The following is an 11,750-nucleotide window of genomic DNA, read 5'->3' on the forward strand; positions in this document are numbered from 1 at the left end:
AACATAATGAATTGTGTTTGCTTGGTTCCGAACAATGTTATATGATTAGAGATCCCTTAGCATGTGGTGATTGTTTCCACCTCATATTAGCCAAAACTCCCGCGCCAATTAGAGATACTACTTGTGCATCCACAAATCTTCAACCCAGTTTTGCCATAAGAGTCCACCATATCTACCTATGGATTGAATAAGATCCCTCAAGTAAGTTGTCATCGGTGCAAGCAATAAAAATTGATCCCTAATATGTATGATCTATTAGTGTGTGGAAAATAAGCTTTGTACGAACCTGTGGTGAGGAAGACATAAAAGCGACAGACTGCATAATAAGGTTCTTTATCACAGGAGGCAATATAAAGTGACGTTCCTCCTCACTAAGAGGACACACATCCAAACCTCAAAAGCGCATGACAACCTCTGCTTCCCTCTGCGAAGGGCCTATCTTCTATCATTACTTTTTTCCCTTGAAATAGTCATGGTGATCTTCACCAATTCCTCATTTCGCCTTTATCTTGGCTAACGTCACATGCTAGGAAAAGAACTATATTCATATGTCATCTTGGAAGTAAGTATTCATGAATTATTATTGTTGGCATTACCCTCGAGGTAAATGGTTGGGAGGCGAAACTATAAGCCTCTATATTTCTCTATGTCCAGCTGAAACTTTGATCTCATGAGTACCACGTGAGTTGTAGCAATTGTAGAGAACGAAAGGATGATTGAGTATGTCGATTTGCTTTACAAGCTCTTATTTGAATCTTTTTGATGTTATGATAAATTGCAATTGCTTCAATGACTAAAGGCTGTCGGTTCTTAATTCACAGTAAGGTTCTTGATCCATGCTTTACTTTGTGAAGGAATTGTTACTTTAGCATCAGAGATGATATGATGGTATTGTTGTTCTGATCATGATCATGATGCATGCATGTTCGTATCTTGTTTTGTCAACACCTCCCACTCTAAACATGTGGGCATATTTATTGATCTCGGCTTTCGCTTGAGGACAAGCGAGGTCTAAGCTTGGGGAGTTGATACATCCATTTTGCATCATGCTTTCATGTTGATATTTATCGCTTTTTGGGCTGTTATTACACTTCACGGTACAATACTTATGCCTTTTCTCTTTTATTTTGCAAGGTTTACTTGAAGAGGGAGAATGTCGGCAGGTGGAATTCTGGCCTAAAAAAGGAGCAAGTTTGAGATACCTATTCTGCGCAACTCCAAAAGCCATGTAAATCAACGTGGATTTTTTTTGGGATTTATAAAAAATACTGGGCCGAAGAAGTGCGAGAGGGGCGCCAGCAGGAGGCCACAAGCCTGCTAGGCGCGGGCCCCCCTGGCCATGCCTAGGGGGCTTGTGAGCTCCCTGCTGGCCCACTGGCCCCCCTCTTTTGCTACAAGAAGGGTTTCGGTCTGGAAAAAATCAGGAGGAGGCTTTTCGGAGGATTCGTCGTCGCCACGAGGCGGAACTTGAGCAGAACCAATCTAGAGCTCCGGCAAGACGATCCTGCCAGGGAAACTTCCCTCCCGGAGGGGGAAATCATCGCCATCCTCATCACGAACACTCCTCTCATCGGAGGGGACTCATCACCATCAACATCTTCATCAGCACCATCTCATCTCCAAACCCTAGTTCATCTCTTGTAACCAATCTCCGCCTCGCGACTCCGATTGGTACTTGTAAGGTTGCTAGCAGTGTTAATTACTCTTAGTGGTTGATGGTAGTTGGATTACTTGGTGGAAGAGTTTATGTTCAGATCTTTGATGCTACTCATTACCTCTCTCTTCATGAATATGATTATGCTTTGTGGGTAGTTACTTTTGTTCCTGAGGACATGGGATAAGTCATGCTATGAGTAGTCATGTGAATTTGGTATTTGTTCGGTAATTTGATGTGTCGTATGTTGTTTTTCCTCTAGTGGTGTTATGTGAACGTCGACTACATAAGACTTCACCATTAATTGGGCCTAGAGGAAGGCATTGGGAAGTAGTAAGTAGATGATGGGTTGCTAGAGTGACAGAAGCTTAAACCCTAGTTTATGTGTTGCTTCGTAAGGGGCTGATTTGGATCCACTAGTTTAATGATATGGTTAGACTTTGTCTTAATTCTTCTTTCGTAGTTATGGATGCTTGCGATAGGGGTTAATCATAATTGGGATGCTTGTCCAAGTAAGGGCAGTACCCAAGCGCCGGTCCACCCACATATCAAACTATCAAAGTAACGAACGCGAATCATATGAACATGATGAAAACTAGCTTGACAGAAATTCCCATGTGTCCTCGGGAGCGTTTTACCTCCTATAAGACTTTATTCAGGATTGTCCCTTGCTACAAAAGGGATTGGGCCACTTTGCTGCACCATTATTACTTTTGTTACTTGCTACTTGCTACGAATCATCTCACCACACAACTACTTGTTACTGGTAATTGCAGTGCTTGCAGATATTACCTTTCTGAAAACCACTTGTCAGATCCTTCTGCTCCTCGTTGGGTTCGACATTCTTACTTATCGAAAGGACTACGATAGATCCCCTATACTTGTGGCTCATCAGTGGCTGTTTTGAGGAAGGCATATGGTGGGTTTGTGCACCGGCGAAAGTTGCGCGGCACTAGAGAGGCTAGCAATGGTGGAAGGTGAAAATGCATCTATACCATGGACTCACATTAGTCATGAAGAACTCACATACTTATTGCGAAAGTTTTTATTAGTAATCGAAACAAAGTGCTAAACGCATACTCCTAGGGGAAGGGTTGGTAGGTGTTAACCATCGCGCGATCCCGACCGCAACACAAAGGATGACAATCAATAAATCAATTATGCTCCGACTTCCTAACATAGTGGTTCACCATACGTGCATGTTACGGGAATCACTAACTTCAACACAAGTATTTCTAGATTCGCAACACCCTACTAACATAACTCTTAATATTACCAAATCCATGTCTCAAAACTATTTGAGAGGAATCAAACTTCTCTTTCTAATCAATGCACATGAGGATGGAAGTTTTATTTTATCCTCTTTGGGCGCCTATCATCTTTGGGACTACTTTCATAGCACAAGCCAACTACCAAGTTACTCAGAGAGAGCACTCTCAAAAAGATATAAGTGAAGATCGAGAGTTCTTATTTATCCAAGATATGTCACCTCGTGCTCTAAAAGATCTAAGTGAAGCACATAGAGCAAAGTTATCTAGCTCAAAAGATATAAGTGAAGCACAATGAGCTAAATTGCCTAACTCCAAAGATATAAGCGAAGCTCAACGAGTATTCTAGCAAATTCACGATGAGTGCATGTCTCTCTCAAAAGGTGTGCAGTAAGGATGACTGTGACACAACAAAAAGAAAAGACTCCTACGATACAAGACGCTCCAAGCAAAACACATATCATGTGGTGAATAAAAATATAGCTCCAAGTAATGTTACCGATGGATTGAAGACGAAAGAGAGGATGCCTTCCCGGGGCATCCCCAAGCTTAGGCTTTTTGGTGTCCTTGATTTTGGATTGGGATGCTTTGGGCATCCCCAAGCTTGAGCTCTTTCCACTCTTTATCCCTTTGTCCATGAGAACATCACCCAAAACTTGAAAATTTCACAACACAAAACTTAAACAGAAACTCGTGATATCATTAGCACAAGAAAACAAACTACCACCTCTTTAGGTACTGTAGAAAACTTGATTTCTATTTATATTGGTGCTAGATTACTTTATTCTCAGTTTCCAAGGCTAATACCCCCCGATACTATCCATAGTTTCATCAAAATAAGAAATCAACACAACAAAAACAGAATCTGTTAAAACAGACTAGTCTGTAGCAATGTGTATACTTCGTATACTTCTGGTATCTCAAAAATTCTGAAAAATTACGAAAGTTTGGGAAATTGGCATATCAACCAGGAGCAAAAAGAATCAACTCAAAATCTCTTTCTGGATAGGAATTAAAATAATTTCATGAGCGCAAAGTTTCTGTCTTTTCCAGCAAGATCAAACAACCATCACCAAAACTAGTCATAAATGTTTTACTTGGCACAAACACAAAAATAAACACAAAAAACACAATCATAACAGAATTATGATGGCGTGGACACAACAAAACAGAAAGCAAAAAGCAAAGATAAATTCATTGGGTTGCCTCCCAACAAGCGCCATTGTTTAACGCCCTTAGCTAGGCATTGATAATTCAATGATGCTCACACAAAAGACAAGAATTGAAGCACAACGAAAGCATCATAAAGCATGTGAAAATCACATCTAAGTATAACATACTTCCTATGGATAGGCATTTTATAGGAAAACAAATTGTCAAGACAACCAATAGTTACCATATGCAAGGAAGAAGAAAGAGACAATAGCAATCTCAACATAACGAGAGGTGAATTAGTGACATGAAAGTTTCTACCAGAATATTTTCCTCTCTCATAGCAATTGCATGTGGGATCATAATCAAATTCAACAATATAGCTATCACATAGGATATTCTTTTCATGATCCATATACATGCAAAGTTGACGCTCTTCAAAGATTGTGGGATTATCATCAACTAAAGTCATGACTTCTCCAAACCCACTTTCAATATTATTGCAAATATAATATTCATCATGAGGCTTAAAAAAATTCAAGATCATCAGAAAAATAATTACCCCAATCATGATCATTGCAACAAGTAGTGGAAATAGCAAAACTAGCATCCCCAAGCTTAGGGTTTTGCATATTTTTAGCATGATTGTCATTAATAGAATTTATAATGAAACCATTGCAATCATGCTTTTCATTCAAGGAGCCCTCGTGAATCACTTCATGAATTTCTTGGTCACGATTTTCAGATTCACGCATCTCAAGCAAAACTCCATAGAAAAAGTCAAGTGCACTCAACTCACTAGCAATTGGTTCAACATACTTGGATCTCTTAAAGAGATTAGCAAGTGTATGAGGATCCATATCAATGGACATGACACGTGCAAACAGATTTCTTCTTCCCATGATCTAAGCCACTTATTTACGCCCAATTCCTATAAGAAATATAAATAATTGTGTGAGAAAATATAGTCGGTAAATCTAATTAGAAACATAACAAAAAAATTGTAAAACTTACTTCTCGTTCACACTACATGTCGCCTTGTTATGACCTAGCAAATGACACATATTGCATAACGAACCACTTTTATTCTCTCTAAAATCTTTTGGTCTACCATTTTTCATAACGTTGCCCCCCCTTTGACCGTCCTTTCTTAGGTGCACCCTCCGTCGAAACTTTTTGAGGATCAGCAATACCAGGTGCACCTTCTTGCGCCTGACTAGACTTCTTAATAGCCACAGCACACCTTCTACTTCCTATAATTTCTCCCTCCTAAATCTTTTTCATTGCTATTATGTTGTCCAGACATTTCATCAACTCGTCGATCAAGAAGGAATCATTTGATGCAAAATGGGAAGCTTCTGTGGTTTTTATGGTAATTTTGTTCGAAATATGCCCTAGAGGCAATCATAAAATAGTTATTATTATATTTCCTGTTTCAAGATAATCGCTTATTATCCATGTTATAATTGTATTAAATGAAAGCATAGATACATGTGTGGATATATAGACAAAAACAATGTCCCTAGTAAGCCTCTAGTTGACTAGCCAATTGATCAAGGATGGTTAAGATTTTGTGACCATATGCAACTGTTGTCACTTGATAACTGGAGCACATCATTAGGAGAATAATGTGATGGACAAGACCCAAACTATGAACATAGCATGTGATCGTGTCATTTTGTTGCTATTGTTTTCTACGTGTAAAGTATTCATTCCTATGACCATGAGATCATGTAACTCACTTACACCGAAGGAATACCTTGTGTGTATCAAACATCGCAACGTTATTGGGTGACAATAAAGTTTCTCTACAGGTATCTCCGAAGGTGTCCGTTGAGTTAGCATGGATCAAGACTAGGATTTTTTGTTGGAATTATGCCCTAGAGGCAATAATAAATATAGTTATTATTATAATTCCTGTATCAAGATAATCGTTTATTATCCATGTTATAATTGTATTGAATGAAGACTCATTTACATGTGTGGATACATAGACAAAACACTGTCCCTAGCAAGCCTCTAGTTGGCTAGCCAGTTGATCAAAGATAGTCAGTGTCTTCTGATTATAAACAAGGTGTTGTTGCTTGATAACTGGATCACGTCATTAGGAGAATCACATGATGGACTAGACCCAAACTAATAGACGTAGCATGTTGATCGTGTCATTTTGTTGCTACTGTTTTCTGCGTGTCAAGTATTTGTTCCTATGACCATGAGATCATATAACTCACTGACACCGGAGGAATACTTTGTGTGTGTCAAACGTCGCAACGTAACTGGGTGACTATAAAGATGCTCTACAGGTATCTCCGAAGGTGTTAGTTGAGTTAGTATGGATCAAGACTGGGATTTGTCACTCCGTGTGACGGAGAGGTATCTCGGGGCCCACTCGGTAATACAACATCACACACAAGCCTTGCAAGCAATGTGACTTAGTGTAAGTTGCGGGATCTTGTATTACGGAATGAGTAAAGAGACTTGCCGGTAAACGAGATTGAAATAGGTATGCGGATACTGACGATCGAATCTCGGGCAAGTAACATACGAAAGGAGAAAGGGAATGACATACGGGATTATATGAATCCTTGGCACTGAGGTTCAAACGATAAGATCTTCGTAGAATATGTAGGATCCAATATGGGCATCCAGGTCCCGCTATTGGATATTGACCGAGGAGTCTCTCGGGTCATGTCTACATAGTTCTCGAACCCGCAGGGTCTGCACACTTCAGGTTCGACGTTGTTTTATGCGTATTTGAGTTACATTGTTGGTTACCGAATGTTGTTCGGAGTCCCGGATGAGATCACGGATGTCAGGAGGGTTTCCGGAATGGTCCGGAAACAAAGATTGATCTATAGGATGACCTCATTTGATTACCGGAAGGTTTTCGGAGTTACCGGGAATGACGAATGGGTTCCGGGAGTTCACCGGGGGGCAACCCACCCCGGGGAAGCCCATAGGCCTTGAGGGTGGCGCACCAGCCCTTAGTGGGCTGGTGGGACAGCCCAAAAGGGCCCTATGCGCCTAGAAAAGAAAATCAAAGAGAAAAGAAAAAAAAAGAGGAGGTGGGAAGGGAAGGAAGGACTCCCACCCACCAAACCAAGTCCAACTCGGTTTGGGGGGGAGCCTTCCCCCTTGGACTCGGCCGACCCCCTTGGGGCTCCTTGAGCCCCAAGGCAAGGTCCCCTCCCTCCCACCTATATATACGGAGGTTTTAGGGCTGATTTGAGACGACTTTTCCACGGCAGCCCGACCACATACCTCCACGGTTTTTCCTCTAGATCGCGTTTCTGCGGAGCTCGGGCGGAGCCCTTCTGAGATAAGGTCATCACCAACCTCCAGAGCGCCGTCACGCTGCCGGAGAACTCTTCTACCTCTCCGTCTCTCTTGCTGGATCAAGAAGGCCGAGATCATCGTCGAGCTGTACGTGTGCTGAACGCGGAGGTGCCGTCCGTTCGGTACTAGATCGTGGGACCGATCGCGGGATTGTTCGCGGGGCGGATCGAGGGACGTGAGGACGTTCCACTACATCAACCGCGTTCACTAACGCTTCTGCTGTACGATCTACAAGGGTACGTAGATAACTCATCCCCTCTCGTAGATGGACATCACCATGATAGGTCTTCGTGCGCGTAGGAAAAATTTTGTTTCCCATGCGATGTTCCCCATCAATGGCATCATGAGCTAGGTTCATGCGTAGATGTCTTCTCGAGTAGAACACAAAAGTTTTTGTGGGCGGTGATGTGCGTTTTGCTGCCCTCCTTAGTCTTTTCTTGATTCCGCGGTATTGTTGGATTGAAGCGGCTTGGACCGACATTACTCGTACACTTACGAGAGACTGGTTTCATCGCTATGAGTAACCCCGTTGCTCAAAGATGACTGGCAAGTGTCGGTTTCTCCAACTTTAGTTGAATCGGATTTGACCGAGGAGGTCCTTGGATGAGGTTAAATAGCAACTCATATATCTCCGTTGTGGTGTTTGCGTAAGTAAGATGCGATCCTACTAGATACCCATGGTCACCACGTAAAACATGCAACAACAAAATTAGAGGACGTCTAACTTGTTTTTGCAGGGTATGCTTGTGATGTGATATGGCCAACGATGTGATGTGATATATTGGATGTATGAGATGATCATGTTGTAATAGAAAATATCGACTTGCACGTCGATGGTACGGCAACCGGCAGGAGCCATAGGGTTGTCTTTATACTAACGTTTGTGCTTGCAGATGCGTTTACTATTTTGCTAGGATGTAGCTTTAGTAGTAATAGCATGAGTAGCACGACAACCCCGATGGCAACACGTTGATGGAGATCATGGTGTGGCGCCGGTGACAAGAAGATCGTGCCGGTGCTTTGGTGATGGAGATCAAGAAGCACGTGATGATGGCCATATCATGTCACTTATGAATTGCATGTGATGTTAATCCTTTTATGCACCTTATTTTGCTTAGAACGACGATAGCATTATGAGGTGATCTCTCACTAAAATTTCAAGACAAAATTGTTTTCTCCCCGACTGTGCACCGTTGCTACAGTTCGTCGTTTCGAGACACCACGTGATGATCGGGTGTGATAGACTCAACGTTCACATACAACGGGTGCAAAACAGTTGCGCACGCGGAACACTCGGGTTAAGCTTGACGAGCCTAGCATGTGCAGACATGGCCTCGGAACACATGAGACCGAAAGGTCGATCATGAATCATATAGATGATATGATTAGCATAGGGATGCTTACCACTGAAACTATACTCAACTCACGTGATGATCGGACTTGAGCTAGTGTAAGTGGATCATGAACCACTCAAATGACTAGAGAGATGTACTTTTTGAGTGGGAGTTTAGCGAATAATTTGATTAAGTTAAACTCTAATTATCTTGAACATAGTCTAAGTCCACTTTGAATATATTTGTGTTGTAGATCATGGCTCACGCGACAGTCACCCTGAATTTTAATACGTTCCTAGAGAAAGCTAAGTTGAAAGATGATGGAAGCAACTTTGTAGACTGGGCTCGTAATCTTAAGCTAATCTTACAAGCTGGGAAGAAGGATTATGTCCTTAATGCTGCGCTAGGAGATGAACCACCCGCTACGGCTGATCAGGATGTTAAGAACGCTTGGTTAGCACGTAAGGAGGACTACTCAGTAGTTCAATGTGCAGTCTTGTATGGCTTAGAACCGGGACTTCAACGTCGCTTTGAGCGTCATGGAGCATTTGAGATGTTCCAGGAGTTGAAGTTTATCTTTCAGAAGAACACCCGGATCGAGAGGTATGAGACCTCTGATAAATTCTATGCTTGCAAGATGGAGGAGAACTCGTCTGTCAGTGAACATGTGCTCAAAATGTCTGGGTACTCAAACCGTCTAGCAGAGCTGGGGATTGAACTCCCGCAAGAGGCTATCACTGACAGAATCCTTCAATCACTGCCGCCAAGCTATAAAGGCTTTGTGTTGAACTACAACATGCAAGGGATGAACAAGTCACCCGGCGAGTTGTTTGCGATGCTGAAAGTCGCAGAGTCTGAAATCCGTAAAGAACATGAAGTGTTGATGGTGAATAAGACCACTAGTTTCAAGAGAAACGGCAAAGGCAAGAAGGGTAATTCGAAGAAGAGCGGCAAGCCTGTTGCCAATCCGACGAAGAAACCCAAAGCTGGACCTAAGCCTGAAATGGAGTGTAACTATTGCAAGGGTATGGGTCACTGGAAGCGCAATTGCCCCAAGTATCTGGCAGATAAGAAGGCGGCCAAAGAAAAATCAGGTATATTTGATATACATGTTATTGATGTGTACTTAACCGGCTCTCGTAGTAGTGCCTGGGTATTCGATACCGGTTCTGTTGCTCATATTTGCAACTCGAAACAGGAACTGCGGAATAGACGAAGGCTGGCGAAAGATGAAGTGACGATGCGCGTAGGAAATGGTTCCAAGGTTGATGCAATCGCCGTCGGCACAGTTTCACTTCAGTTACCATCAGGATTAGTGATGAACTTAAATCATTGTTATTTAGTGCCTGCGTTGAGCATGAACATTATATCTGGATCTTGTTTATTGCGAGACGGTTACTCTTTTAAGTCAGAGAATAATGGTTGTTCTATTTCTATGAGTAACATCTTTTATGGTCATGCACCTAATGTGAGAGGATTGTTCATATTGAATCTTGATAGCGATACGCATATACATAACATTGAGACCAAAAGAGTTAGAGTTAACAATGATAGCGCCATATTTTTGTGGCACTGCCGCTTAGGTCATATTGGTGTAAAGCGCATGAAGAAACTCCATGCTGATGGACTTTTGGAGTCACTTGACTTTGATTTACTTGACACGTGCGAACCATGCCTCATGGGCAAGATGACTAAGACTCCATTCTTCGGAACTATGGAGCGTGCAAGTGACTTGTTGGAAATCATACATACCGATGTGTGTGGTCCGATGAGCGTAGAGGCGCGCGGCGGATATCGTTATTTTCTCACCTTCACTGACGATTTGAGTAGATATGGTTATGTCTACTCGATGAAGCACAAGTCTGAAACATTTGAAAAGTTCAAGAAATTTCAGAGTGAAGTGGAAAATCATCGTAACAAGAAGATCAAGTTCCTACGGTCTGATCGTGGGGGTGAATATCTGAGTTTCGAGTTTGGTGCTCACTTAAGACAATGTGGAATTGTTTCATAGTTAACACCGCCTGGAACACCACGGCGTAATGGTGTGTCCGAACGTCTTAATCGTACTTTATTAGAGATGGTGCGATCTATGATGTCTCTTACTGATTTGCCGTTATCGTTTTGGGGTTATGCATTAGAAACAGCTGCATTCACTTTAAATAGGGCACCATCAAAATCCGTTGAGACGACACCATACGAACTGTGGTATGGCAAAAGGCCAAAGTTGTCGTTTCTTAAAGTTTGGGATGTGATGCTTATGACAAAAAGCTTCAGCCTGAAAAGCTGGAACCCAAAGCGGAAATGTGCGTCTTCATAGGTTACCCAAAGGAGACAGTTGGGTACACCTTCTATCTCAAATCCGAGGGCAAAGTGTTTGTTGCTAAAAACGGAGCTTTTCTCAAGAAGGAGTTTCTCTCGAGAGAATTGAGTGGGAGGAAGATAGAACTTGACGAGGTTGTCGAACCTCTCATCCCTCTAGATGGTGGCGCAGGGCAAGGGGAAACCTCTGTCGTTGCAACGCCGGTTGAGGAGGAAGTTAATGATGATGATCATGAAACTTCGGTTCAAGTTTCTGTCGAACCACGCAGGTCGACGGGACCACGTGTTGCTCCAGAGTGGTACGGTAATCCCATCTTATCGATCATGTTGTTGGACAATGATGAACCTGCAAAATATGAAGAAGCAATGGTGGGCCCAGATTCCAACAAATGGCTATAAGCCATGAAGTCCGAGATAGGATCCATGTATGAGAACAAAGTGTGGACTTTGGAGGTACTACCTGAGGGCCGCAAGGCTATTCAGAACAAATGGATCTTTAAGAGGAAGACGGACGCTGACGCTAATGTGACCGTTTATAAAGCTCGACTTGTGGCAAAGGGTTTTCACAAGTTCAAGGAGTTGACTACGATGAGACATTCTCACCCGTAGCGATGCTTAAGTCCGTCAGAATCATGTTAGCAATAGCTGCATTTTTCGATTATGAAATCTGGCAGATGGATGTCAAAA

This window comes from Hordeum vulgare, chromosome 4H (assembly GCF_904849725.1).
Source record: "Hordeum vulgare subsp. vulgare chromosome 4H, MorexV3_pseudomolecules_assembly, whole genome shotgun sequence".
NCBI classification, from domain to species: domain Eukaryota; kingdom Viridiplantae; phylum Streptophyta; class Magnoliopsida; order Poales; family Poaceae; genus Hordeum; species Hordeum vulgare.